Source organism: Hyperolius riggenbachi, chromosome 6 (assembly GCF_040937935.1).
Source record: "Hyperolius riggenbachi isolate aHypRig1 chromosome 6, aHypRig1.pri, whole genome shotgun sequence".
In the NCBI taxonomy this organism is placed as follows: Eukaryota; Metazoa; Chordata; class Amphibia; order Anura; family Hyperoliidae; genus Hyperolius; species Hyperolius riggenbachi.
This window is the reverse complement of record NC_090651.1, coordinates 190,713,134-190,739,499: the sequence shown is the minus strand read 5'-3', so window position 1 is coordinate 190,739,499 and position 26,366 is coordinate 190,713,134.

Genomic DNA, 26,366 nt, shown 5'->3' with positions numbered 1-26,366 from the left:
AGAACAGGTATGCAGTGGCAGGTTCACTGAACAGAACAGGTATGCAGTGGCGGGTTCACTGAACAGTACAGGTATACAGTGGCGGGTTCACTGAACACAACAGGTATGCAGTGGCGGGTTCACTGAACAGAACAGGTATACAGTAGCGGGTCCACTGAACAGAACAGGTATGCAGTGGCGGGTTCACTGAACAGTACAGGTATACTGTGGCGGGTTCACTGAACAGAACAGGTATTCAGTAGCGGGTCCACTGAACAGAACAGGTATGCAATGGCGGGTTCACTGAACAGTACAGGTATACAGTGGCGGGTTCACTGAACAGAACAGGTATGCAGTGGCGGGTTCACTGAACAGGTATACAGTGGCGGGTTCACTGAACAGAACAGGTATACAGTGGCGGGTCCACTGAACAGAACAGGTATGCAGTGGCGGGTTCACAGAACAGTACAGGTATACAGTGGCGGGTTCACTGAACACAACAGGTATGAAGTGGCGGGTTCACTGAACAGAACAGGTATACTGTGGCGGGTTCACTGAACAGAACAGGTATGCAGTGGCGGGTTCACTGAACAGTACAGGTATACAGTGGCGGGTTCACAGAACAGGTATGCAGTGGCAGGTTCACTGAACAGAACAGGTATGCAGTGGCGGGTTCACTGAACAGGTATACAGTGGCGGGTTCACTGAACAGAACAGGTATACAGTGGCGGGTCCACTGAACAGAACAGGTATGCAGTGGCGGGTTCACAGAACAGCACAGGTATACAGTGGCGGGTTCACTGAACACAACAGGTATGCAGTGGCGGGTTCACTGAACAGAACAGGGATACAGTGGCGGGTTCACTGAACACAACAGGTATGCAATGGCGGGTTCACTGAACAGGTATACAGTGGCGGGTTCACTGAACAGAACAGGTATACAGTGGCAGGTTCACTGAACAGAACAGGTATGCAGTGGCGGGTTCACTGAACAGAACAGGTATACAGTAGCGGGTCCACTGAACAGAACAGGTATGCAGTGGCGGGTTCACTAAACAGTACAGGGATACAGTGGCGGGTTCACTGAACAGAACAGGTATACAGTAGCGGGTCCACTGAACAGAACAGGTATGCAGTGGCGGGTTCACTGAACAGTACAGGTGTACAGTGGCGGGTTCACAGAACAGGTATGCAGTGGCAGGTTCACTGAACAGAACAGGTATGCAGTGGCGGGTTCACTGAACAGGTATACAGTGGCGGGTTCACTGAAGAGAACAGGTATACAGTGGCGGGTCCACTGAATAGAACAGGTATGCAGTGGCGGGTTCACAGAACAGGTATGCAGTGGCAGGTTCACTGAACACAACAGGTATGCAGTGGCGGGTTCACTGAACAGGTATACAGTGGCGGGTCCACTAAACAGAACAGGTATGCAGTGGCAGGTTCACTGAACACAACAGGTATACAGTGGTGGGTTCACTGAACAGGTATGCAGTGGTGGGTTCACAGAACAGGTATGCAGTGGTGGGTTCACAGAACAGGTATGCAGTGGCGGGTTCACTGAACAGGTATGCAGTGGTGGGTTCACTGAACAGGTATGCAGTGGTGGGTTCACTGAACAGGTATGCAGTGGTGGGTTCACAGTACAGGTATGCAGTGGTGGGTTCACAGAACAGGTATGCAGTGGTGGGTTCACTGAACAGGTATGCAGTGGTGGGTTCACAGTACAGGTATGCAGTGGTGGGTTCACAGAACAGGTATGCAGCCAGGAACAAGCTAAGCCTAACTAATCTTTCCCTATGAGAGACAGTCTGCAGCAGCTCGCCCTACTCTCACTAATGCAGGCACACGAGTGACCGTAATGGCCGCCGCTGCCTGCCTTATATAAGGGGGGTGGGGCTCCAGGGGCTAGTGTAGCCCAATTGGCTACACTGGGCCTGCTGACTGTGATGTAGAGGGTCAAAGTTGACCCTCCATTTGCATTATGGGGCGAACCAAACTTCCGCAAAGGTTCGCCTGCGGGACGCGAACGCGAACCACGGAAGTTCGCATGGAACCGTTCGCAGGCGAACCGTTCGGCCCAACTCTAGTGATTGTATTCTCATCTGTAGTGTGTGTGATAAATAAGAGTTACAACACATACAGGCCACCACACCAGCATCCGTTGTGAGTGACCTGTGACTGTCTGTCACCTTACCTGCCCGAGCCTATTGATTGATTGCGTCTGACCGTGTGTGACCGTTATTAATTGTCACCGATTGTCTGCCGCACGACTTACTTGTAGCGTAGTACGCTAGGTGTTTCTTAGTTACCTGCGTGCGTGCATACTTCTAGTGTCTACTACTATACTACTAGTCTACTAGTCTAGTACCCGTTCACTAATTTTTTTTTCAATTTTACTGTGTAATTTTATTCTCATCTGTAGTGTATGTAATAAATAAGAGTTACAACACATACAGGCCACCACACCAGCATCCGTTGTGAGTGACCTGTGACTGTCTGTCACCTCACCTGCCCGAGCCTATTGATTGATTGCGTCTGACCGTGTGTGACCGTTATTAATTGTCACCGATTGTCTGCCGCACGACTTACTTGTAGCGTAGTACGCTAGGTGTTTCTTAGTTACCTGCGTGCGTGCATACTTCTAGTGTCTACTACTATACTACTAGTCTACTAGTCTAGTACCCGTTCACTAAATTTTTTTTCAATTTTACTGTGTGATTTTATTATCATCCGTAGTGTGTGTAATAAATAAGAGTTACTTACAACACATACAGGCCACCACACCAGCATCCGTTGTGAGTGACCTGTGACTGTCTGTGACCTCACCTGCCCGAGCCTATTGATTGATTGCGTCTGACCGTGTGTGACCGTTATTAATTGTCACCGATTGTCTGCCGCACGACTTACTTGTAGCGTAGTACGCTAGGTGTTTCTTAGTTACCTGCGTGCGTGCGTGCATACTTCTAGTGTCTACTACTATACTACTAGTCTACTAGTCTAGTACCCGTTCACTAAATTTTTTTTCAATTTTACTGTGTGATTTTATTATCATCCGTAGTGTGTCTAATAAATAAGAGTTACTTACAACACATACAGGCCACCACACCAGCATCCGTTGTGAGTGACCTGTGACTGTCTGTCACCTCACCTGCCCGAGCCTATTGATTGATTGCGTCTGACCATGTGTGACCGGTATTAATTGTCACCGATTGTCTGCCGCACGACTTACTTGTAGCGTAGTATGCTCGGTGTTTCTTAGTTACCTGCGTGCGTGCATACTACTAGTGTCTACTACTATACTACTAGTCTACTAGTCTAGTACCCGTTCACTAAATTTTTTTTTCGATTTTACTGTGTGATTTTATTCTCATCTGTAGTGTGTGTAATAAATAAGAGTTACAACACATACAGGCCACCACACCAGCATCCGTTGTGAGTGACCTGTGACTGTCTGTCACCTCACCTGCCCGAGCCTATTGATTGATTGCGTCTGACCGTGTGTGACCGTTATTAATTGTCACCGATTGTCTGCCGCACGACTTACTTGTAGCGTAGTACGCTCGGTGTTTCTTAGTTACCTGCGTGCGTGCATACTACTAGTGTCTACTACTGTACTACTAGTCACCACCAAGTCACCACCAACACAGACTTTATTAAAGTTTACACCCTTTCCCGCCCTCTTCTACTTATTTTTTTTTTTACTGTATTTGTATAGTGCACTATGACTGGCAGAGGTAGAGGTAGAGGGCGAGGCACCACCAGGAGAGGAAGCGCCATTGCAGGAGCCACTGCCAGCAGCAACAGGTCTGGGACTGGTGCGCCGCCAGCCACTGACCACAGGGAGGAGGGAGCAGAGGCGCAACAGCAGCGTGTTGCGCCCATCTTTGAGACGGGTCATCGCCCACGGCCCATTGGGGAGAGTCAGGTGCAGGCTGTGGTGGAAATGATGGCGGGGCAGGAAGCCACCTTTTCCAGCCAGGCCTCCAGCAGCAGCGAGACTAGTGCCACCAGCACTCCTGTCCGCAGCAGGCCTCCACCAGCGCTTGAGGCCATGGTCACGGTGACCCCATCGACCAGCCTGTCCTCAAAGAGCACGCTCTTCTCCCCTGAGACTGTGACCATGTACAGGGATGTTTTGGAGAAGTATGAGTTGGAGATGATGGGGCCATGCAAGGAGGAGGAGGAGTTACAGGTGCAGAAGTTTGTTGTTGGCGCTGAGGAGGAGGGGCGTGATGCAGGGGATGTTGGGGTAGAGGAGTTGGTTGAGTCGGGCTCACAGGATTTGTTTGGGGTTGATGATGATGACTTGATAGATCCTTCATATGTGCCACCAGTACCACCAGCACAGTTGGTTGAAGGCAGCTCATCATCGGAGGAGGAGGCGTCTCTGGCGCAGAGGCGCGGCAGCAGCAAGGTGGCCAGCACAGGGCGTGGAAGGCAGGAGCCACAGCCTACTGCTTCAGTCGCTACCACCACTCGCAGCAAACCTCTAACTACAACCAAAAAGGCACAATCCTCCAAGGGCACCCAAAAACCCCAGCCCTCAAGCGCAAAGAGCAGGTTGAGTCCCCAGTCTGGCGGTACTTCACCAAGTGCCCAGTGGACCCAACCCGTGCAATTTGCAACAGTTGCAATCTCAGTCTCAGCAGAGGTCGCGATATCCACAAATTGAGTGCCTCATGCCTGCAGACCCACTTACAGAGCAGACATTTTGAGGACTTTAATGAGTTGGAGAAGCTTATGCAAAGTGGTGCAGGCAGTGGTCAGAGCCAGACAGCGACTGCACAGATTTCAGCAGCAGCAGCAGCAGCAGCCGACCCTCCTGCCCATCCAGCAGCAGCAGCAGCAGGAGCACAGCAGCAACTCACTCCCCCCCCAGCCCCCCCCCCCCCCGGGCAGCCAGTCCTCAGTGGCCTCATCAGCTCCCTCCACAGTGGCCTCCTCATCCTCTCGTGCAGGCAAACGCCGCCAGACCCTGCTCAGCGAAGCATCCCTGGAGTGACCAAGGAGTGACACAGGCGCATCCGGTTGCTGAGCGGGTTGCTTGCCCGGGCCATGTGCTCCCAGCTCCTGCCATATTCCTTTGTGCAGGAGGGGAGTGACATCAGAGCGCTGCTGCAGGTTGGGATCCCGGAGTGGCAAGTCCCCAGCCGCCACTATTTTTCCCGCAGGGCGATCCCAGCACTGCACCGCTCTGCCATGGAGAACGTGGGCCGCGCGCTGGATCACGCTGTCAGTGCGCGGATCCACATAACCATGGATTCCTGGAGCAGCCAGTTTGGGACAGAGCGCTATCTGTCCTTTACGGCCCACTGGGTCAGCCTGGTGGAAGGCCAGAGCGAGGAAGCAGCAGGTCCATCCTCGGGCACAGCAGCACCAGTTGCCCACTACATAATGCCACCGCACGGGGTCAGGGGAGAAGCAGCAGCTCCCACCGCCAAGCGATCCCGCCTCTCCAGCAGCGTGAAGGCCCGCCACTGCCAAGTGCTGCTGGAGATGAAAAGCCTGGGGAAACACTCCTTGACGGCAACTAACGTGCTCCGGTACCTCAGGGAGCAGGAGAGGACGTGGCTGACCCCCAGAGGCCTCACTGTGGGATTGGTGGTGTCCGACAATGCCGCCAACCTGCTGTCTGCCATCTGCAGTGGAGACTTGCTCCATGTCCCTTGCTTGGCCCACGTCCTGAACCTGGTGGTGCAAAAGTTCATGCGCACCTACCTGGGGATGGAGGAGCTGTTAGAAGCGGCGCGGAAAATTGTGTGCACTTTCCGCCGCTCAGCAGCTGCCGCAGCAAAACTGGCAGACATCCAGCAGCAGGAGCGCCTGCCAGGACACCGCCTTATCATAGATGTGCCAACTCGCTGGAACTCCACCCTGGCGATGTTGGAGCGGCTGGTTGAGCAGAGGAGGGCTGTCAACCGGTACATCTATGATGCCACTGTCGCCGGCACCGGCAGCAGAAGCAGCACCACACTCCAGCTCCTCACCAACGCGCAATGGGGGCATTTGCAGCAGGTCTGCTTGGTGTTGGCTCCCTTCCTGCAGGGAACCAACCTGGTGAGTGAACAACGGGCATCCCTCTGCCAGTGGGTGCCCTTTGTTTGTCTGCTGGACAGGGCACTTGGCGATTTGGTGGATTTGGGAGAGGAGGCCCTGAAGCAGCTGGAACAGCAGCCGCCTGTGCAGTCCACTGCTCCGCAGGTATTTGAGTCCCTGGAGGAGGAGTTGGAGGTGCTGGACGTTGCTGTTGGGGGGGGGGAACATCGGAGCGCAGCAGCAGTGGTGCGAGGGTGGAGAGAGGAGGAAGAGTCTCAGGGGCAAGAGGAGGAGGAGGACGCTGACCCTGATGTCTCTGTTAGACAGTCCACCCTGTTCCCCATGGCAGCGCATATGCTGCGCTGCCTGCGCACAGACCCCAGGGTCAAGCGGATGCAAGCGAGGGAGGACGCCTGCATCAGCATGATCCTGGACCCACGGCTGAGGGGGAGGTGGGATCAGTTTCTGCCTGCCAGAGACCGTGAGCAGCGAGCAAGGGAGTTGCAGGAGATCCTTGTTCGGCGACTGGAGGAAGCCTTCCCCCCCGCCTTCCACTCCCTCTGTCCCTGTCCAGCAGCCAGCAGCACAGCAGCAGGTGCCTGCGGCCAGCAGCAGCATCAGGCACCCAGGAGACCTTCTGTCATTGACGCAGGCGTTCTACATGAAGGTACAGCAGCCGGGAAAGGAGGTGCCGGCAGCAGCCACCTTCGGTGAGAGTCACAGCCAGCGCATGATGCGGATGGTGGCCGACTACATGGGGTCCTTCAGTGGGCTTGACACCGGCAGCGAAGAGCCTGTGGACCCCATGGAGTACTGGGTGGAGCGCTTGCACATCTGGAGGGAGCTTGCGCAGTACGCCCTGGAGGTATTGTCTTGCCCCCCTTCCAGCGTGCTGTCTGAGAGGTGCTTCAGTGCGGCCGGTGGCGTGGTCACCGAGAAGCGCTCTCGTCTGTCCACAGAGGGCGTGGACAGACTGACATTTTTGAAGATTAACCAGGCCTGGATAGAAGGCACTTTCCTGGCACCTGTTGTCGGCGAAAGGAGGACATGAGGTGCCTGCCTGGGAATTACAATACATTGCCTGCTGCCTGCCATACGTGACGACTCCTCCTCCTCCTGCTGGCCTGCTGCATTGATTTACCTATGAATTTATTTATGTATTTATTTATTTATTGTATTTCTACCGGACTCCTGCTGCTGCTGGCCTGCTGCTTTGATTTACCTATGAATTTATTTATGTATTTATTTATTTATTGTATTTCTACCGGACTCCTGCTGCTGCTGCAGGCCTGCTGCATTGATTTACCTATGAATTTATTTATGTATTTATTTATTTATTATATTTATTATATTTCTACTGGACTCCTCCTCCTCCTGCTGGCCTGCTGCATTGATTTACCTATGAATTTATTTATGTATTTATTTATTTATTGTATTTCTACCGGACTCCTCCTCCTCCTGCAGGCCTGCTGCATTGATTTACCTATGAATTTATTTATGTATTTATTGTATTTCTAAAGCGGCAACATATTACACTGTGCTCATTTTCATCCTGCTGCTGTCAGTGGTCCCACCACCAGGGTCCTCACTATGCATTGCCTGCTGTCAGTGCCACACATCACTCCACCTCCTCCTGCTGCTGTTGTATTTATCCTGCTGCTGTCAGTGATCCCACCACCAGGGTCCACACTATGCATTGCCTGCTGCCAGTGCCACACGTCACTCCACCTCCTCCTGCTGCTGTTGTATTTATCCTGCTGCTGTCAGTGGTCCCACCGCCAGAGTCCACACTATGCATTGCCTGCTGCCAGTGCCACACGTCACTCCACCTCCTCCTGCTGCTGTTGTATTTATCCTGCTGCTGTCAGTGGTCCCACCACCAGGGTCCACACTATGCATTGCCTGCTGTCAGTGCCACACGTCACTCCTCCTCCTCCTGCTGCTGTTGTATTTATCCTGCTGCTGTCAGTGGTCCCAATACCAGGGTCCACACTATAAATTGCCTGCTGTCAGTGCCACACGTCACTCCTCCTCCTACTGCTGCTGTTGTATTTATCCTGCTGCTGTCAGTGGTCCCGCCACCAGGGTCCACACTATGCATTGCCTGCTGTCAGTGCCACACGTCACTCCTCCTCCTACTGCTGCTGTTGTATTTATCCTGCTGCTGTCAGTGGTCCCACCACCAGGGTCCACACTATGCATTGCCTGCTGTCAGTGTCACACGTCACTCCTCCTCTTACTGCTGCTGTTGTATTTATCCTGCTGCTGTCAGTGTGGTCCCACCGCCAGAGTCCACACTATGCATTGCCTGCTGTCAGTGCCACACGTCACTCCTCCTCCTACTGCTGCTGTTGTATTTATCCTGCTGCTGTCAGTGGTCCCACCACCAGGGTCCACACTATGCATTGCCTGCTGCCAGTTCCACACGTCACTCCACCTCCTCCTGCTGCTGTTGTATTTATCCTGCTGCTGTCAGTGGTCCCACTGCCAGAGTCCACACTATGCATTGCCTGCTGCCAGTGCCACACGTAACTCCACCTCCTCCTGCTGCTGTTGTATTTATCCTGCTGCTGTCAGTGGTCCCACCACCAGGGTCCACACTATGCATTGCCTGCTGTCAGTGCCACACGTCACTCCTCCTCCTACGGCTGCTGTTGTATTTATCCTGCTGCTGTCAGTGTGGTCCCACCGCCAGGGTCCACACTATGCATTGCCTGCTGTCAGTGCCACACGTCACTCCTCCTTCTGCTGCTGTTGTATTTATCCTGCTGCTGTCAGTGGTCCCACCACCAGGGTCCACACTATGCATTGCCTGCTGTCAGTGCCACACGTCACTCCACCTCCTCCTGCTGCTGTTGTATTTATCCTGCTGCTGTCAGTGGTCCCACCACCAGGGTCCACACCATGCATTGCCTGCTGTCAGTGCCACACTTCACTCCACCTCCTGCTGCTGCTGTTGTTGTATTTATCCTACTGCTGTTAGAGGTCCCACCGCCAGAGTCCACACTATGCATTGCCTGCTGTCAGTGCCACACGTCACTCCACCTCCTGCTGCTGTTGTATTTATCCTGATGCTGTCAGTGGTCCCACCACCAGGGTCCACACTATGCATTGCCTGCTGTCAGTGCCACATGTCACTCCACCTCCTCCTACTGCTGCTGTTGTATTTATCCTGCTGCTGTCAGTGGTCCCACCGCCAGAGTCCACACTATGCATTGCCTGCTGTCAGTGCCACACGTCACTCCTCCTCCTACTGCTGCTGTTGTATTTATCCTGCTGCTGTCAGTGTGGTCCCACCGCCAGGGTCCACACTATGCATTGCCTGCTGTCAGTGCCACACGTCACTCCACCTCCTCCCACTGCTGCTGTTGTATTTATCCTGCTGCTGTCAGTGGTCGCACCGCCAGGGTCCACACAATGCATTGCCTGCTGCCAGTGCCACACGTCACGTTTTCAGTTTTGTTTTTTTAGGTACACCTATTTCAATGTGAATTCACTTTAAAAAAAACACACAAAAAAAACCCGAATTCAGGAATACGAATTTTTAACCAATTTTTAGGCGTAACCTCGAACCGAATATGAACTCGAATCGAATTTCGTGGTCGAAGGCGAATTCGAATTCGAATGTCATGCGGACCCGAATTCGAATGTACCCGAACCGAATTTTGGTACATCTGAGCATACCTGCTTCCTATAGGTCTTGGTTGTTAGGAAGGTGCCCATTTTACCTATCTGTAGATCCAAAAAAGATATTTCCTGTAGACTATAAGTAAATGTCAAAAAAATGTTTCTGTTAGTATTAAGCTCAAGAACAAAAGACTTCAAATCAGCCCTCGTACCTTTCCATAGAACAAATATATTGTCCACATAGCGGATCCAGAGGGCGACATGCTCCCCGTACCCACGTAGGTAGGTGGGTGCACTGTGAACAACAAGTAGGTAGGTATATGCAGTACTGGGTATTTCAATGTGCACCTGTCACACACACACACACACACACAGGTAGTGGACAGGCACAGTGACACTGTGTGCGCTTAACTCACGTAGGTAGGTGGGTGCACTGTGAACAACAGGTAGGTAGGTAGGTATATGCAGTAATGGGTAATGCGCTCAACTCACTTAGGTAGGTGGGTGGGTGCACTGTGAACAACAGGTAGGTAGGTATATGCAGTACTGGGTATAACAACGTGCACCTGTCACACATACACAGACAGGAAGCGGACAGGCACAGTGACACTGCGTGTGCTCAACTCACGTAAGTAGGTGGGTGCACTGTGAACAACAGGTAGGTAGGTATATGCAGTAATGGGTATTACATTGTGCACCTGTCACACACAAAAAGGTAGCGGACAGGCACAGTGACACTGCGTGCGCTCAGCTCACATAGGTAGGTGGGTGCAGTGAACAACAGGTAGGTAGGTATATGCAGTACTGGGTATTACAATGTGCAGCTGCCTGTCACACACACAGGTAGTCACTGAATGTGCTGGGCCTGGCTGGCAGTGGCACACACACAGTATGAATTAGCAAGGCTGTCTACACAAGTGTCAGTGGGACACACACAGAAAAAAAATAGATCACAAGAACAAGATTAGCTCTCAAAAGAGCTGTTGTGAGGTGCTATTTTAGCAATAAAAATCAGCAAGCAGCAAGCTAAGAAGCCTACAAGAGCCTAACTAATCTTTCCCTTTGAGAGTCTGCTCTGTCTGCAGCAGCTGTCCCTTCTCTATTTACTGCAGGCACACGAGTGAGTATAATGGCTGGCGGTGCCTGCCTTTTATAAGAGTAGGAGTGGCTCCAGGAGGGTGTGTACCCTGATTGGTTACAATGTGCCTGCTAACTGTGATGTAGAGGATCAAAGTTGACCCTCATGATGCACTGTGGGGGCGAAACCGAACTTCTGGAAAAGTTCCCGGTTCACCACGATCGCGAACCACGGAAGTTCGCTGGGAACCGTTCACCAGCAAACCGTTCGGGCCATCTCTACTGCATAGTGCAGGCAGGCACATGATTACTCATTTTACTGCTCTATTACTGTATTCAGTATTTGTGCCATCTGCACATTTTTTTTTCTGTCTGTTTAAAAACGCCGCCAAGTTTGGGACTGGTCCACCGCCAAAGAGAGGGCTGTAGGGGATGCAGCAGAGAGGCATCCATCAGAAGCACAGTGGGCGCCGTTGGCACCCATTTTCAACACTTTTGGGTGCCGTGTGGTCATTCAGGAGAGGCAGGTAGAGGCAGTAGTGGAGATGATGGCGGAGGGGCAGCCCATTACTTGTTCCCAGACCTCCACTGTGACCAGCATTACCAGCAGCAGCAGGCGACCCCCCCCCCCCACCCCCGCTTGCTGTGACATCCAACCCAGCAGCCAATGGTTAGCCCTCCCTGGACGAGAGCGTTCTGCATCTTGCTGGCTGCCTTTGAGGAGATCATGGGGCCTGATGTTGAGGAGGCTGGGCAATTGCATCACAGCCGCATGTCAGGCAGGGGCAGGTCCAGCAGTGGGCATGGAAGGCAGGAGCCATAATTCGCTGCTTTAACTAGCACCACCATCAGCATGTAGTAGCAAGTCAAAACCGGCACCATCCAGATAGTATTGCTCTTTTAATGATAAAAAGACACTGTAGACATAATGCAATGTTTCAAAGGACGTATCTCCTTTGTCAAGCTCAAAATAGTGTCTGCTCAAATAGTACAAATCACACACTTTAAATAGTAGCAGGACATAGACTTCATCCAATCACATTGCAAGGGCGCCTGTGGCAACCAATCCCCATCCTCCTCTTGAAGCGGACCTGATGGGGAACTTCTCAAGTAACATGCAGATGTGTACAGCATTAGAAACGCCCATCACTAGGGAAAGAGAGTCGCTCCGACAAGCACACCCACACCACCGCCGGCTACTGACGCTGACCAATAGCCCGTGCGGAGTTGTAAGACGTCATCTGGCCCGCCCACCTCTCGGCACCACTATCAGCAGCACCACCACCATGCAACTCCCAACAAGAGGGAGAGCCGCCACACCCTCTTCGCACTGTAGGGAGTGTTTATGTCCCCAATATGATAAATGAGAAACACTGAGAGCCCAATATAATGTAGTATGTATTGGAAACTGTGGAATAATAAAGTGTGAGATGAAGATACTCACAAACATAGGTTACCTCTTAGGCAACCACTGTATATGCAGGTGAGGAGATTAGACCTGTCCTCACTCAGGATTAAGATGTCGCTCTCTGTAGATCGGAAAGAGTAGGGGTAGGTCACCCCGCCACCAGGGGTGGACACCAGGGGTGCTCTCCAGGACTCCCGAATGTGAATTTACCCGAATTATTCAGGTAAAATTTAGCGTTCCCTAAGCCGAATGCGCCGGACCCGAAGCCGAAGGCAGCCGAATGTGCGCATTTGAATTCGGCCGGATGACACGTGGGGTTTGGCTTCGGGATTCGGGAGTGACGTGGGCCAATCAGAATTCCTCCAGCCGAGTCCCTGGCAATGCTAGCAACCAATCAGAGGAGGGGAGCCTGGCCCTCCCCTCCTCTATATAAGGCGGCGGCCATTTTGCGGAGCTACGCACTTGTGTGACTGAGCTGGTACTGAGAGCATCTCCAGTGCTGTGCTGCGTGTCTGATCAAGTGTATTCTGTGTTAAACCTAGCTTTTTGCTTCCTAAACACCTCCTAAACACATTAATTGTACTTTTATATAGATAGATAGTAATTTGATTGTTTGTAGTCAGCTAGTGTGTACTGTATACCGTGCTAGGCTAGAGTTAGTCTGTGTGCAGGCTAGGCCTTCTAGCCTAGGGCAGCCTTAGTCTACTACTAGCTTAGGTAGGTTAGGGATTCTAGTTAGTTGTGTACTATAGTAGTTTAGTTAAATTGTACTGCTGCTGTTTGCTGTAGTCTGTTAGTTTATAGCTTCAGTACTGTTAGTTAATATTAGTTAGTTACTGATTGACTGTGTACAGGCCAGCATCCCTTGTTGTCACCTGCTGTGTGACTGACATTTGCCGGCCCACCCTGTTGATTGCGTCTGACCGTGTGTGACCGACCGACTGTAATTTGTCACCCACTGTCTGGCAGTTAGTTATATTGTGTACTGTTTAGTATAGCAGGCGTTTAATAGTTACTACCTGCGCGTACAACCGTACTACTACTACTAGGTAGGTGGTAGTCGCTCTTCCACTACTACTACTACCACCCACCCACCCCTCCATTTAATATTTTTCATTAGTTACTGTGTGATTTATTACCTTTCTGTAGTAAATTGTTACATTTGCAAGCCAGCATCCCTTGTTGTCACCGGCTGTGACTGTCATTTGCCGGCGCACCCTATTGATTGCATCTGACCGTGTGTGACCGACCGACTGTAATTGGTCACCCACTGTCTGGCAGTTAGTGGTGTTTAATAGTTACTACCTGCGCGTACAACCGTACTACTACTAGGTAGGTAGTAGTCTCTCTTCCACTACTACTACCACCCACCCACCCCTCCATTTAATTTTTTTCATTTCTTACTGTGTGATTTATTACCTTTCTGTAGTAAATTGTTACATTCGCAGGCCAACAACCCTTGTGACTGAGTGGTGGTAAGTGTCAACAAAAAATTAATTTATTTTTTTAAGTAGTAGTAGTAGTAGTAGTAGTAGTAGTAGTAGTAGTAGTAGTAGTAGTAGTAGTAGTAGTAGTAGTAGTAGTAGTAGTACTACTACTAACAGTGAGTCTCTACAGTACTAACTCGTGTGACAGTGGGTGACAATTACGGTCGGTCACACACGGTCAGACGCAATCAATAGGGTGCGCCGGCAAATGACAGTCACGGCAGGTGACAAAAAAAAGGCACAAGCCTCAAAGACCACCAAAAAATCCCAGCCCTCAAGCTCAAAGGGCAGCTTGAAGTCCCCAGTCTGGCGGTTCTTCACTAAATGCACAGAGGACCCGACCCGTGCAATTTGCAACAGTTGCAAGGTCAGTCTCAGCAATCTCCTGAGTACCTCGTGCCTGTCGACCCACATAGAGACCAGGCATTTTGAGGATTTTTGTGAGTATGAGAAGCTGATGCAAAGTGGCGCAGGCAGTGGTCAGAGCCAGAGAGCCACTGCACAGATTTCAGCAGCAGCAGCATCCCACCCAGCAGCAGTAGCAGGAGCACAGCAGCAGCAACTCACTCCTCCTCCCCCGGGCAGCCAGTCCTCAGTTGCCTCATCAGCTCCCTCCACAGTGGCCTCCTCATCCTCCCGCGCAGGCAAACGCCGCCAGACCCTGCTCAGCGAGTCCTTTCCCGGTGTGAGCAAGGTGTTGCCTCCCTCTCACAGGCGCATCCGGGTGCTGAACGGGTTGCTTGCCTGGGCCATGTGCACCCAGCTCCTGCCTTATTCCTTCATGCAGGAGGGGAGTGACATGAGAGCGCTGCTGGATTTTGGGATCCTGAAGTGGCAAGTCCCCAGCCGCCACTACTTCTCCCGCACGGCGATCCCAGCACTGCGCCGGTTTGCCATGGCGAACGTGGGCTGCGCACTCGATCACGCTGTGAGTGCGCGGATCCACATAACCATGGATTCATGGAGCAGCCGTTTGGGGATAGAACGCTATCTGTCCTTTACGGTACACTGGGTCAGCCTGGTGGAAAGCCCGAGCGAGTAGGCAGCAGGTCCACCCTCGGGCGCATCAGCAGCAGCAGCGGCACCAGTCGCCCACTATGTGGTGCCACCACGCAGGGTCAGGGGAGAAGCAGCAGCTCCCGCCGCCAAGCGACAACGCAACAGCAGCATGAAGGCCCGCCACTGCCAAGTGCTGCTGGAGATGGTCAGCCTGGGGAAGAACAGTCTGACATCAGCCAAAGTGCTCCGCTACCTGAGGGAGCAGGAGAAGATGTGGCTGACCCCCAGAGACCTCCGAGTCAGATTGGTGGTGTCCGACAATGCCGCCAACCTGCTGTCTGCAATCAGCAGGGGACACTTATCCCACATCCCCTGCTTGGCCCACGTCCTGAACCTGGTGGTGCAGAAGTTCCTGCGCACCTACCAGGGGATGGAGGAGCTGTTGGAAGCGGGGCGGAAAATTGTGCGCACTTTCCGCCGCTCAGCTGCTGATGCATCAAAGCTGGCAGAGATCCAGCAGCGCGAGGGCCTGCCACCACACCGCCTTGTCATCGATGTGCCGACTCGCTGGAACTTCACCCTGGCGATGTTGGAGCGGCTGGTTGAGCAGAGGAGGGCAGTCAACCAGTACATCGTGGAGGCCACTCTGGAAGGCAACCCCAAACTCCAGCTCCTCACCAATGCACAGTGGGGGCAGATGCAGCAGGTCTGCTTGGTGTTGGCTCCCTTCCTGCAGGGAACCAACCTGGTGAGCCAAGAGCGTGCATCCCTCTGCCAGTGGGTAGAGTTGGGCCGAACCTCCGATTTTAGGTTCGCGAACTTCCGCGGAAGGTTCAGTTCGCGTTAAAGTTCGCGAACCGCAATAGACTTCAATGGGGATGCGAACTTTGAAAAAAAAAATAATTATGCTGGCCACAAAAGTGATGGAAAAGATGTTTCAAGGGGTCTAACACCTGGAGGGGGGCATGGCGGAGTGGGATACACGCCAAAAGTCCCCAGGAAAAATCTGGATTTGACGCAAAGCAGCGTTTTAAGGGCAGAAATCACATTAAATGCTAAATGACAGGCCTAAAGTGCTTTAAAACATCTTGCATGTGTATACATCAATCAGGTAGTGTAATTAAGGTACTGCTTCACACTGACACACCAAATTCACCGTGTAACGCACCGCAAACAGCTGTTTGTGTAGTGATGGCCGTGCTGGACTGGTGCGCACCATGGCGAGAGTGCAGGTTTTGGTGGCTTTACAGCCCATATGGTCGCCTGGCTGATGTAGCTGAATGACAGAACAGTGACTGTCCAGCTGATCAAATTTGGTCTGACCACAATGAAGCAACGACCTTATTATCTTTTGTGTGCCCCCCGAGACACTCATCTATGCGCCGGTCATTGCTTCATTGTGATATGCAAGCCCCTTCACCACGGCAAGGTAATGATCATGAAGGGGAATGGGCGCATGTACATGCCTTTTCTTTTGTTGTTGCAGCTGCCCGCAGTGCAGCCAGAAAAATTAGGCAGTCATGTACACGCACCAGAAAAATTATTACAGCGGCCGCTGCTAGCAGTGGCCTAAAAAATTCAGCAATCCGCCTGGAGTCCCGGACCCTGTTGGTGGTGGCGGAGAAGGTAGTCAAGCGGCCTGCAGGCAGACATGCTGTGTGGAGGGACTGGGAGCGACTTAGTCTTCTTGGGGCAGCCCAGGCAGCCAGTCACACGGCGTGCAGGCAGAGATGCTGTGTGTGCGGGGACTGACTTAGTCTTGGGGCGGGCAGCAGCCCTCCGGGATCCATGCCTCATTCATTTTGATAAAGGTGAGGTACTTAACACTTTTGTGACTTAGGCGACTTCTCTTCTCTGTGACAATGCCTCCAGCTGCGCTGAAGGTCCTTTCTGACAGGACGCTTGCGGCAGGGCAGGAGAGAAGTTGGATGGCAAATTGGGACAGCTCTGGTCACAGGTCAAGCCTGCGCACCCAATAGTTCAAGGGTTCCTCATCGCTGTTCACAGCAGTGTCTACATCCACACTTAAGGCCAGGTAGTCGGCTACCTGCCGTTCCAGGCGTTGGTGGAGGGTGGATCCGGAAGGGCTACGGCGAGGCGTTGGACTAAAGAACGTCCGCATGTCCGACATCACCATGAGATCGCTGGAGCGTCCTGTCTTTGACTGCGTGGACACGGGAGGAGGATTAGTGGCAGTGGTACCTTGCTGGCGTTGTGCTGTCACATCACCCTTAAAGGCATTGTAAAGCATAGTTGACAGCTGGTTCTGCATGTGCTGCATCCTTTCCACCTTCCGGTGAGTTGGTAACAGGTCCGCCACTTTGTGCCTATACCGAGGGTCTAGTAGTGTGGCCACCCAGTACAGCTCATTCCCCTTGAGGTTTTTTATACGGGGGTCCCTCAACAGGCAGGACAGCATAAAAGACGACATCTGCACAAAGTCGGATCCAGTACCCTCCATCTCCTCTTGCTCTTCCTCAGTGACGTCAGGTAAGTCAACCTCCTCCCCCCAGCCGCGAACAATACCACGGGAAGGTTGAGCAGCACAAGCCCCCTGCGACGCCTGCTGCGGTTGTTCTCCTGCCACTGTCCCCTCCTCCTCCTCCTCCTCCTCCCTCAAATAAACACCTTGCTCATCATCCTCTGAGTCTGACTCGTCTTCTGCACACGACTTCTCTTCTTCCTCCTCCTCCCCCCTCTGTGCTGCCGCAGGTGTTGAGGAAACAGCTGGGTCTGATGAAAATTGGTCCCATGCCTGTTCCTGCCGTAACGGTTCCTGGTCATGCTCATTCACAGCTTCATCCGCCACTCTACGCACAGCACGCTCCAAGAAGTAAGCGTAGGGAATTAAGTCGCTGATGGTGCCCTCACTGCGGCTCACCAGGTTGGTCACCTCCTCAAACGGCCGCATGAGCCTGCATGCATTTTTCATCAGTGTCCAGTTGTCGGGCCAGAACATCCCCATCTTCCCAGACTGTTTCGTTCTACTGTAGTTGTAGAGGTACTGGGTGACGGCTTTCTTCTGTTCTAGCAGGCGGGAGAACATGAGCAGGGTCGAGTTCCATCGAGTCGGGCTATCGCAAATGAGGCGTCTCACCAGCATGTTGTTTTTCCGCTGAATTTCCGCAAAGCGTGCCATGGCTGTGTAAGACCGCCTCAAATGCCCACAGAACTTCCTGGCCTGCTTCAGGACATTCGCTAAGCCAGGGTACTTTGCCACAAATCTTTGAACCACTAGATTCATGACATGTGCCATGCAGGGTATGTGTGTCAGCTTCCCCATATGCAAAGCGGCAAGCAGATTGCTGCCGTTGTCGCACACCACGTTGCCTATCTCCAGGTGGTGCGGGGTCAGCCACTCATCAACCTGTTTCTTAAGAGCAGCCAGGAGAGCTGCTCCAGTGTGACTCTCCGCTTTGAGACAAGACATGTCTAACACTGCGTGACACCGTCGTACCTGGCATGCAGCATAGGCCCTGTGGAGCTGGGGCTGTGTAGTTGGAGAGGAGAACTGCCACTCAGCCAAGGAGGAGGAGGACAGCGAAGAGCATGTAGCAGGAGGAGAGGAGGTGGCAGGAGGCCTGCCTGCAAGCCGTGGAGGTGTCACAATTTGGTCCGCTGCGCCCTGCTTGCCATCGTGTCAAATGCAGCGGAAGTGGTGCTAGTAGTAGCGCTGGTGGCTGAGCAAGATGAGGTGTTCTGTGTCGCTAAATACTCAACCACGTCCTGACAATCTTGGGACATGATGGGACGTGCCTTCTTCCGAGCACTGTACTGTGGGCCAGGTCCACACGAAATTACATTTACACGACCTCGCGCAGACCTGCCGGGAGGCCTTCCTCTGGCTCTGGCACTACCTCTTCCTCTACCTGTTTTGTCCATATCGGGTATGCACGGAGTGGTATATCACACTGCGTGCACTCACGTAGGTAGGTGGGTTCACTTAACTGCACAGGTATGCGCACTGATGCGGTCGGTTCACTGAACAGAACAGGTATGCAGTGGCAGGTTCAATGAACAGTACAGGTATACAGTGGCGGGTTCACTGAACTCAACAGGTATGCAGTGGCGGGTTCACTGAACAGGTATACAGTGGCGGGTTCACTGAACAGAACAGGTATACAGTGGCGGGTTCACAGAACAGGTATGCAGTGGCAGGTTCACTGAACACAACAGGTATGCAGTGGCGGGTTCACTAAACAGGTATACAGTGGCGGGTCCACTGAACAGAACAGGTATGCAGTGGCGGGTTCACTGAACAGCACAGGTATACAGTGGCGGGTTCACAGAACAGGTATGCAGTGGCAGGTTCACTGAACACAACAGGTATGCAGTGGCGGGTTCACTAAACAGGTATACAGTGGCGGGTCCACTGAACAGAACAGGTATGCAGTGGCGGGTTCACTGAACAGAACAGGTATACAGTGGCGGGTTCACAGAACAGGTATGCAGTGGCAGGTTCACTGAACACAACAGGTATGCAGTGGCGGGTTCACTAAACAGGTATACAGTGGCGGGTCCACTGAACAGAACAGGTATGCAGTGGCGGGTTCACTGAACACAACAGGTATGCAGTGGTGGGTTCACTGAACAGGTATGCAGTGGTGGGTTCACAAAACAGGTATGCAGTGGCGGGTTCACAGAACAGGTATGCAGTGGCAGGTTCACTGAACACAACAGGTATGCAGTGGCGGGTTCACTAAACAGGTATACAGTGGCGGGTCCACTGAACAGAACAGGTATGCAGTGGCGGGTTCACTGAACACAACAGGTATGCAGTGGTGGGTTCACTGAACAGGTATGCAGTGGTGGGTTCACAGAACAGGTATGCAGTGGTGGGTTCACTGAACAGAACAGGTATGCAGTGGCGGGTTCACTGAACAGTACAGGTATACAGTAGCGAGTTCACTGAACACAACAGGTATGCAGTGGCGGGTTCACTGAACAGGTATGCAGTGGCGGGTTCACTAAACAGGTATACAGTGGCGGGTCCACTGAACAGAACAGGTATGCAGTGGCGGGTTCACTGAACACAACAGGTATGCAGTGGTGGGTTCACTGAACAGGTATGCAGTGGTGGGTTCACAGAACAGGTATGCAGTGGCGGGTTCACTGAACAGAACAGGTATGCAGTGGCGGGTTCACTGAACAGTACAGGTATACAGTGGCGGGTTCACTGAACAGTACAGGTATACAGTGGCGGGTTCACTGAACACAACAGGTATGCAGTGGCGGGTTCACTGAACAGGTATGCAGTGGCGGGTTCACTAAACAGGTATGCAGTGGCGGGTCCACTGAACAGAACAGGTATGCAGTGGTGGGTTCACAGAACAGGTATGCAGTGGTGGGTTCACAGAACAGGTATGCAGTGGTGGGTTCACAGAACAGGTATGCAGTGGTGGGTTCACTGAACAGGTATGCAGTGGTGGGTTCACAGAACAGGTATGCAGTGGCGGGTTCACTGAACAGAACAGGTATGCAGTGGCGGGTTCACTGAACAGTACAGGTATACAGTGGCGGGTTCACTGAACAGTACAGGTATACAGTGGCGGGTTCACTGAACACAACAGGTATGCAGTGGCGGGTTCACTGAACAGGTATGCAGTGGTGGGTTCACTAAACAGGTATGCAGTGGCAGGTCCACTGAACAGAACAGGTATGCAGTGGTGGGTTCACAGAACAGGTATGCAGTGGTGGGTTCACAGAACAGGTATGCAGTGGTGGGTTCACAGAACAGGTATGCAGTGGTGGGTTCACAGCACAGGTATGCAGTGGTGGGTTCACTGAACAGGTATGCAGTGGTGGGTTCACAGCACAGGTATGCAGTGGTGGTTTCACTGAACAGGTATGCAGTGGTGGGTTCACAGCACAGGTATGCAGTGGTGGGTTCACAGCACAGGTATGCAGTGGTGGGTTCACAGCACAGGTATGCAGTGGTGGGTTCACAGAACAGGTATGCAGTGGTGGGTTCACAGAACAGGTATGCAGTGGTGGGTTCACTGAACAGGTATGCAGTGGTGGGTTCACAGCTCAGGTATGCAGTGGTAGGTTCACTGAACAGGTATGCAGTGGTGGGTTCACAGCACAGGTATGCAGTGGTGGGTTCACAGCACAGGTATGCAGTGGTGGGTTCACAGCACAGGTATGCAGTGGTGGGTTCACAGAACAGGTATGCAGTGGTGGGTTCACAGCACAGGTATGCAGTGGTGGGTTCACAGCACAGGTAATGCAGTGGTGGGTTCACAGAACAGGTATGCAGCCAGACAGGAACAAGTTAAGCCTAACTAATCTTTCCCTGAGAGACAGTCTGCAGCAGCTCGCCCTACTCCTACTAACGCAGGCACACGAGTGGCCGTAATGGCCGCCGCTGCCTGCCTTATATAAGGGGGGGTGGGGCTTCAGGGGCTAGTGTAGCCTATTTGGCTACACTGGGCCTGCTGACTGTGATGTAGAGGGTCAAAGTTGACCCTCATAGTGCATTGTGGGGCGAAACGAACTTCCGGAAACGTTCGCCTGCGGGAGGCGAACGCGAACCACCTAAGTTCGCATGGAACCGTTCGCCGGCGAACCGTTCGGCCCATCTCTACCAGTGGGTGCCCTTTGTTTGTCTGCTGGACAGGGCACTTGGCAATTTGATGGATTTGGGAGAGGAGGCCCAGCACCAGCTGGAACAGCAGCCGCCTGCGCAGTCCACTGCTGTGCAGGAATTTGAATCCCTGGAGGAGGATGAGGAGGAGTTGGAGGTGCTGGACATCGCTGCTGAGGGGGAACAGCGGAGCGCAGCAGCAGTGGTGCGAGGGTGGAGAGAGGAAGAAGAGGCACAGGAGCCAGAGGAGGACGCTGACCCTGATGTCTCCGTGTCACGGACCACCCTGTTCCCCATGGCAGCGCACATGCTGCGTTGCCTGCGCACAGACCCCAGGGTGAAGCGAAGGAAGACGCCTGCATCAGCATGATCCTGGATCCATGGCTGAGGGGGAAGTGGGCTCAGTTTCTGCCTGCTACAGGACGTGAGCAGCGCACAAGCGAGTTGCAGCAGCTCCTTGTTCGGCGACTAGAGGAAGCCTTCCCCCAGGCTTCCACCCCCTCTGTCCCTGTCCAGCCAGCACAGCAGCCGGTGCCTGCGGCCAGCAGCAGCAGCGTCAGGCACCCAGGAGACCTGCTGTCAGTGACGCAGGCGCTCTACATGACGGTAGAGCAGTCGAGAGAGGAGGTGCGTGCAGCAGCCACCTCCTCTGAAAGCCACAGCCAGCGCATGACCCAGATGGTGGCTGAGTACATGGAGTCCTTCAGTGGGCTTGACACCAGCAGCGTGGACCCCATAGAATACTGGGTGGAGCGGTAGCACATCTGGAGTGAGCTGGCACAGTACTCCCTGGAAGTCCTGTCTTGCCCCCCTTCCAGCGTGCTGTCCGAGAGGTACTTCAGTGTGGCTGGTGGCGTGGTCACCGAGAAGCGCTCTCGTCTGTCCACAGAGGGAGTGGACAGACTGACATTTTTGAAGATCAACCAGGCCTGGATTGAAGGCACGTTCCTGGCACCTATTGCGAGAGAAGGACATGAGGTGCCTGGGAATAATTCTTTGACAACATAAACCTTCATTCCCGGGGTCCTGATAATTTGACCTGGTGTTTCTTCACTTGCTGTGGTAGTAACGCTAGCTACCATGGCCCGTGACATGCCTGCTGCTGCCACACGTCACTCCTCTTCCTGCTGCTGTTGCTGATGTATTTATATATTTGTGAATTTACTGATTTATTTATGAATTTATTTATTTGTGTATTTATTTATTTATTGTATTTATACAGCGCCAACATATTACGAAGCGCTGATTTTCATCCTCCTGCTGTTCACCACACAATGTATGCCTGCTGCTGCCACACGTCACTCCTCTTCCTGCTGCTGTAGTTATCCTGCTGTCTGTGCTCCTACCGCCAGGGTCCACAGAATACATTGCCTGCTGCCATTCGCCACTCCTCCTGCTGCTGCTGCTATAGTTATCCTCCTGCCTGTCTGTGTTCCCACCGCCAGGGTCCACAGAATTATGCGCTGCTGCCATGCGCCACCACTAGCTATTACGCCATTACAATAGCTATACTGTTGTATAAAAAAAAGAAATTCTTAGGTGTCTGGGTTGAAAACTGTGCTGTCCCAGTTGTGCATTGGGCACAATGTGGGCTGCACGACTGCTGTCCGGAACCTCCTCCTGCTCTTTGCTGTTTATTTTCAGCCATGGTTCCAATGCTAGGTACCATTGACCTTGTGACATTGCCTGCTGCCATACGTCACTACTCCTTCTCCTCCTCCTCCTCCTGCTGCTGCTGCTATAGTTATCCTCCTGCCTGTCTGTGTTCCCACCGCCAGGGTCCACAGAATTATGTGCTGCTGCCATGCGCCACTAGCTATTACGCCACTACAATAGCTATGCTGGTGTTGAAGATAACATTTTACAACAGTACAGTTCTGTAATGGAAAAAACAAAGAATGTTGGTGGTGGACGGTGAAGAAGAAGAAGAATAACCATGTGAAGAAGAAGAAGAAGAAGAACCAGGTGAAGAAGAAGAACCAGGTGACGAAGAAAAGAACCAGGTGAAGAAGAAAAGAACCAGGTGAAGAAGAACCAGCTGATGTTGACGAAGAATAAGAAGATGAAGAAGAACCAGGTGAACAAGAAGAAGAGAAGAACCAGGTGAAGAATAAGAAGAGAAGAACCAGGTGAAGAAGAAGAAGAGAAGAACCAGGTGAAGAAGAAGAAGAAGAAGAGAAGAACCAGGTGAAGAAGAAGAGAAGAACTAGGTGAAGAAGAAGAAAAGAACCAGGTGAAGATGAAGAAGAGAAGAACCAGGTGAAGATGAAAAAGATAAGAACCAGGTGAAAAAGAAGAAGAAGAGAAGAACCAGGTGAAGAAGAAGACGAGAAGAACAAGGTGAAGGAGAACCAGATGATGATGATGAAGAAGGAGAATAAGAAGACGAAGAAGAACCAGGTGAAGAAGAAGATGAAAAAACAATTGAAGATGAACCAGGTGAAGAAAAAGAACTTAAAGAACCAGATGTCAGTGAAGAAGAACATGATGAAGATGATAGTAATGAATGATTGATGACGAGAAACAAAAAGAGGGTAAAACAGAAAAAGAAGATGGTGAAGAAAAAGATGGAGAGAAAAAAAAGAAGACGGTGACGATGAATAAACAAGAAATGCTGAAAAAAAAGTTTTCCATCACATTTTTTTTTATATTAGACCTATTTACATGTGATTTCCCTTTAAAAAAAAAAAAAAAAAACATCCGAATTCGCAAACACAAATTTTTCCCGAATTTTTTTATGCAACCCGAACCGTATTCGAATCCGAACCGAATTCAGCGATCGCATCCGAATCCAAATTTTCCGGGGGCCCGAATTTGAATGTACCCGAATCAAATTTTGGTACATTCGAGCAACCCTGGTGGACACAGTATAATTGCTAGAGAACAAAGGTGCCAGCACAATAAAAATTAATAAAATACAAAAAACAGAGGGTGCTGCCTGAACACTTGAATATGTAAAGTTACTGTATACTTTTGTCCCCAGCTGCAACCTACTCGGATGGGGTTGACCCCCATTCCCCACCAAACACAAAAAGGATAGGTATTGAAATATCTTGAGAGGTGCGCTGGACAAATACATTTCCACTATAGGAGGTTAAAAGATTTTGCTGTAGTTTATTTTCGTATATCAATATATTTTTTAGAAACACACATCTATTAAATGTACGTGGACAGACACACCTATTGGTGTTCAGCACATCCACACCACCAAACCTGTTTGTAGGTAACACTCAATGCATCCACACTACCACACTAGGCGTACTGGTTCCCTTTTAAAAAATGTTCAAATTGATAGGATCAAAAAATATTTATATATAAAAAATATTGTAACGATTGTGGAACTTTCTCCGTGATCAGCGCACAACGCGTGCGCTGACACGGCGGAAATCCTCCACAAGCGTGTAATTGCAGGCACCCAGCAAAAGGTGCTACGCACCTGTAGAGGGAAATTCCTGTCGGCAGATGGCGCTGGGGAGAGCAGAGGAACCAATCCTCTGTACCTCCACAAATGCCAGACAGGAATTGTACGAAGCGCAGAACGGAATCGCAAGAGAGGCGATTGCGAATGAGAACGAGCAAAAGGACAGGTTGTATGTGTGTGCGCCAATCCAGTCGCCACCCCGCGACCGCGCACACACAACAGCAGATATGAAATAGGAACGCGATCGCCAGAGGTGCAATCGCCAGACGTGACACAAGGCAGATCAGGACAGAATACGAGGGTAGCAAAGGCACAGTAAATAATACAATGAGAAGATGCGGAAAACAACAAACGCTAGCTAACCGCGAACACCGCACTCATTCGCAACAGTGCACGCGGTTATGCGCGGTCTCCACGTGATAAGCACAATAGAGACAAGCACGCCTAACAAACCATCGACAGACAAACATGAAACAGAGGACGCGAACGCTTGCTTAACGGTTACCTCACCGAGCCTCCAGCAAGCGGTCGTAGCAGATAAGATAGACACACGAAAACAGGGACAAGCGAGAGATAGGATCCACAGCACTAGCGAAAAGTGGCTAGCGCGATCCAGGTACAGAGTAGCAGAACAGAAGGATCCCCAGCGCTAGCGAAAAGTAGCTAGCGCGATCCCAGGAGACAGAACAGAAGGATCCCCAGCGCTAGCGAAAAGTAGCTAGCGCGATCCCAGGAGACAGAACAGAAGGATCCCCAGCGCTAGCAAAAAGTAGCTAGTGCGATCCCAGGAGACAGAACAGAAGAGATAGCTGGTAGCAACCGCTGCACCAGCTATACTCCAAGAACAGAGATCAGAACCATTTCCTGTCAACCACCATAGGGACAGGACAATGGCAACAGGCAAGACAAGACAGAACAGGCAATACAGATAATACAATCCTAACTGCACTAGGGAAATCTGCCTAGCCAGGGGCGGCGCCAGGGGGGTGCTTGGGGGTGCTCGAGCACCCCCTAGAATTGTCCAAGCACCCCCAAAGCACCCCCTGGAGTGAACTGACCTCAGGCGTCTAAAAGACGCCAAGTCAGTTCACACAGCGGCAGCACGGAGCAGCAGGCAGGGCTACGGTAAGATGGCTGCCCGGAGCCCTGTTCTGCAGACTTCGAGTCTGCAGTGCATGGCTTCGGGCGGCCATTTTCCCGTAGCCCTGCTCTCTGCATGCAGGCAGGAAGTCTCGTCGTGACGTCGGGAAGGAAGAGGATCGTGGGCGCGCGGGCGCTGCGCGCCACAATGAGGTCGGGACTCGGGACAGGAGGTCGGGAAAGAAGGTCTTCTGGCTGTAGGTGAGTAAATGGGTTTTTCTTTTCTTTTTCAGGTGATGCTGATTGTGCATATTGGGGTCATATCTGCTACGGATTGTGCATATTGGGGTCATATCTGCTACGGATTGTGCATATTGGGGTCATATCTGCTACGGATTGTGCATATTGAGGTCATATCTGCTACGGATTGTGCATATTGGGGTCATTTCTGCTACCGATTGTGCATATTGGGGTCATTTCTGCTACCGATTGTGCATATTGGGGTCATTTCTGCTACCGATTGTGCATATTGGGGTCATTTCTGCTACCGATTGTGCATATTGGGGTCATATCTGCTACCGATCTGCATATTGGGGTCATATCTGCTACCGATTGTGCACATTGGGGTCATATCTGCTACCGATTGTGCATATTGGGGTCATA